This window comes from Aegilops tauschii, chromosome 7, assembly GCF_002575655.3.
Source record: "Aegilops tauschii subsp. strangulata cultivar AL8/78 chromosome 7, Aet v6.0, whole genome shotgun sequence".
Classification (NCBI taxonomy): Eukaryota; Viridiplantae; Streptophyta; class Magnoliopsida; order Poales; family Poaceae; genus Aegilops; species Aegilops tauschii.
The window spans coordinates 265569533-265574031 of NC_053041.3; positions in this window are offsets into that span (position 1 = coordinate 265569533).

Sequence of the window (4499 nt, forward strand, 5' to 3'; positions counted from 1 at the left end):
GTCCTTTTGATCTTGCTGTAAAAAACAGAAACTTTAGCGCTCACGAGATTAGCTGCCATTGTTTACTGGAGAGTGATTTAAGGTTCATTCTTTCTGAAGATGATTAATAGACAAATTCCACACGTCCAGAAATTTATTTCAGATTTTTTGGAATTCCATAAGTATAGGTTTGATACAGATTACTACAGACTGTTCTGTTTTTTACAGATTCTGTTTTTCGTGTGTTGTTTGCTTATTTTGATGAATCTATGACTAGTATCGGAGGGTATGAACCATAGAGAAGTTGGAATAAAGTAGGTTTAACACCTATATAAATAAATAATGAGTTCATTACAGTACCTTGAAGTGGTGGTTTGTTTTCTTTCGCTAAGGAGCTCATGAGATTTTTCTATTGAGTTTTGTGTTGTGAAGTTTTCAAGTTTTGGGTAAAGATTTGATGGATTATGGAATAAGGAGTGGCAAGAGCCTAAGCTTGGGGATGCCCAAGGCACCCCAAGTTAAAATTCAAGGACAACCAAAAGCCTAAGCTTGGGGATGCCCCGGAAGGCATCCCCTCTTTTCGTCTTCGTCTATCGGTAACTTTACTTGAGGCTATATTTTTATTCACCACATGATATGTGTTTTGCTTGGAGCGTCTTGTATGATTTGAGTCTTTGCTTTTAGTTTACCACAATAATCCTTGTTGTACACAACTTTTGGGAGAGACACACATGAATCGGAATTTATTGGAATACTCAATGTGCTTCACTTATATCTTTTGAGCTAGATAATTTTGCTCTAGTGCTTCACTTGTATCTTTTAGAGCACGGTGGTGGTTTTATTTTATAGAAATTATTGATCTCTCGTATTCACTTATATTATTTTGAGAGTCCTTTAGAACAGCATGGTAGTTTGCTTTGGCTATAAAATTAGTCTTAATATGATAGGCATCCAAGATAGGTATAATAAAAAAATTCATAAAAAGTGCATTGAATACTATGAGAAGTTTGATACTTGATGATTGTTGTGAGATATGAAGATGGTAATATTAGAGTCGTGCTAGTTGAGTAGTTGTGAATTTGAGAAATACTTGTGTTGAAGTTTGCAAGTCCCGTAGCATGCACGTATGGTAAACATTGTGTAACAAATTTGAAACATGAGGTGTTCTTTGATTGTCTTCCTTATGAGTGGCGGTCGGGGACGAGCGATGGTTTTTTCCTACCAATCTATCCCCCTAGGAGCATGCGCGTAATGCTTGGTTTTTGATGACTTGTAGATTTTTGCAATAAGTATGTGAGTTCTTTATGACTAATGTTGAGTCCATGGATTATACGTACTCTCACCTTTCCATCATTGCTAGCCTCTTTCGGTACCGTGCATTGCCCTTTCTCACCTTGAGAGTTGGTGCAAACTTCACTAGTGCATCCGAACCCCGTGATACGATACGCTCTATCACACATAAACCTCCTTATATCTTCCTCAAAACAGCCACCATACCTACCTATTATGGCAGTTCCATAGCCATTCCGAGATATATTGCCATGCAACTTTCCACCGTTCCATTTATTATGACACGCATCATCATTGTCATATTGCCTTGCATGATCATGTAGTTGACATCGTATTTGTGGCAAAGCCACCATGCATAATTTATCATACATGTCACTCTTGATTCATTGCCCATCCCTGTACACCGCAGGAGGCATTTAGATAGAGTCATATTTTGTTCTAGTATCGAGTTGTAATCATTGAGTTGTAAATAAATAGAAGTGTGATGATCATAATTAATAGAGCATTGTCCCAAATAAAAAAAGAGAAAGGCCAAAAAAATAGAAAGGCCCCAAAAAAAGGGGCAATGCTACTATCATTTTTTCCACACTTGTGCTTCAAAGTAGCACCATGATCTTTATGATAGAGAGTGTCTTGTTTCGTCACTTTCATATACTAGTGGGAATTTTTCATTATAGAACTTGGCTTGTATATTCCAACAATGGGCTACCTCAAATGCCCTAGGTCGTCATGAGCAAGCAAGTTGGATGCACACCCACTTAGTTTCTTTTGTTGAGCTTTCATACATTTATAGCTCTAGTGCATCTGTTGCATGGCAATCCCTACTCCTTGCATTGACATCAATTAATGGGCATCTCCCTAGCCCATTGATTAGCCGTGTCAATGTGAGACTTTCTCCTTTTTTGTCTTCTCCACACAACCCCCATCATCATACTCTGTTCCACCTATAGTGCTATATCCATGGCTCACGCTCATGTATTGCGTGAAAGTTGAAAAAAGTTTGGGATTACTAAAGTATGAAACAATTGCTTGGCTTGTCATCGGGGTTGTGCATGATGAGAGCATTATTGTGTGACGAAAATGGAGCATGACCAAACTATATGATTTTGTAGGGATGAACTTTCTTTGGCCATGTTATTTTGAGAAGACATAACAGCTTAATTAGTATGCTTGAAGTATTATTATTTTTATGTCAATATTAAACTTTTATCTTGAATCTCTAGGATCTAAACATTCATGCCACAATAAAGAGAATTACTTAGAAAATTATGCTAGGTAGTATTGCACGTCAAAAATTCTGTTTTTATCATTTACCTACTCGAGGACGAGCAGGAATTAAGCTTGGGGATGCTTGATACGTCTCCAACGTATCTATAATTTTTTATTGTTCCATGCTATTATATTATCTGTTTTGGATGTTTAATGGGCTTTATTATACACTTTTATATTATTTTTGGGACTAACCTATTAAGCGAAGGCCCAGTGCAAATTGTTGTTTTTTGCCTATTTTAGTGTTTCGCAGAAAAGGAATATCAAACGGAATCCAAATGGAATGAAACCTTCGGGAGAGTGATTTTTGGAACAAACGCGATCCAGAGGACTTGGAGTGGACGTCAAGAAAGATGCAAGGCAGCCACGAGGCAGGGAGGCGCGCCAGCCCCCCTAGGCGTGCCCCCCACCCTCGTGGGCCCCTCGCAGCTCCAGCGACCTACTTCTTCCTCCTATATATACCCATATACCCCGAAAACAACAAGGAGCACCACGAAACCCTATTTCCACCGCCGCAACCTTCTGTACCCGTGAGATCCCATCTTGAAGCCTTTTTCGGCGCTCCGCCGGAGGGGGAATCGATAACGAAGGGCTTCTACATCAACACCATAGCCTCTCCGATGATGTGTGAGTAGTTTACCACAGACCTTCGGGTCCATAGTTATTAGCTAGATGGCTTCTTTTCTCTCTTTGGATCTCAATACAAAGTTCTCCTCGATCTTCTTGGAGATCTATTCGATGTAATTCTTTTTTGCGGTGTGTTTGTCGAGATCCGATGAATTGCGGGTTTATGATCAAGATTATCTATGAACAATATTTGAATCTCCTCTGAATTCTTTTATGTATGATTTGATATCTTTGAAAGTCTCTTCGAATTATCATTTTGGTTTGGCCTACTAGATTGATCTTTCTTGCAATGGGAGAAGTGCTTAGCTTTGGGTTCAATCTTGCGGTGTCCTTTCCCAGTGACAGCAAGGGCAGCAAGGCACGTATTGTATTGTTGCCATCGAGGATAAAAATATGGGGTTTATATCATATTGCTTGACTTTATCCCTCTACATCATGTCATCTTACCTAATGCGTTACTCTGTTCTTATGAACTTAATACTCTAGATGAATGCTGGATAGCGGTCGATGTGTGGAGTAATAGTAGTAGATGCAGAATCGTTTCGATCTACTTGTCACGGACGTGATGCCTATATACATGATCATGCCTAGATATTCTCATAATTATGCACTTTTCTATCAATTGCTCGACAGTAATTTGTTCACCCACTGTAATACTTATGCTATCTTGAGAGAATCCACTAGTGAAATCTATGGCCCCCGGGTCTATTTTCCATTTTATTCATCTCCCGCCAACGTGCTATTTCTGTCGCCGTTTATTTTATAATCTTTACTTTCAATCTATATCATAAAAATACCAAAAATATTTATCTTATTATCTCTATCAGATCTCACTTTTGCAAGTGGCCGTGAAGGGATTGACAACCCCTTTATCGTGTTGGTTGCAAGGTTCTTGATTGTTTCTGCAGGTACTAGGCGATTTGCGTGTAGTCTCCTACTGGATTGATACCTTGGTTCTCAAAAACTGAGGGAAATATTTACGCTACTTTCATGCATCACCCTTTTCTCTTCAATGGAAAAACCAACGCAAGCTCAAGAGGTAGCAAGAAGGATTTCTGGCACCGTTGCCGGGGAGGCTTACACCAAGTCAAGTCAAGATTTGATGTCCCGTCAACAAGCTATTTCTGGCGCCGTTGCCGGGGAGATCTACACCAAGTCAAGACATACCAAGTACCCATCACAACTCTTATCCATCGCATTACATTATTTGCCATTTGCCTCTCGTTTTCCTCTCCCCCACTTCACCCTTGCCATTTTATTCGCCCTCTTTTTCCGTTCACCTCTTTATGCTTGCTTCTTGTTTGATTGTGTGTTGGATCATTTGTCACGATGGC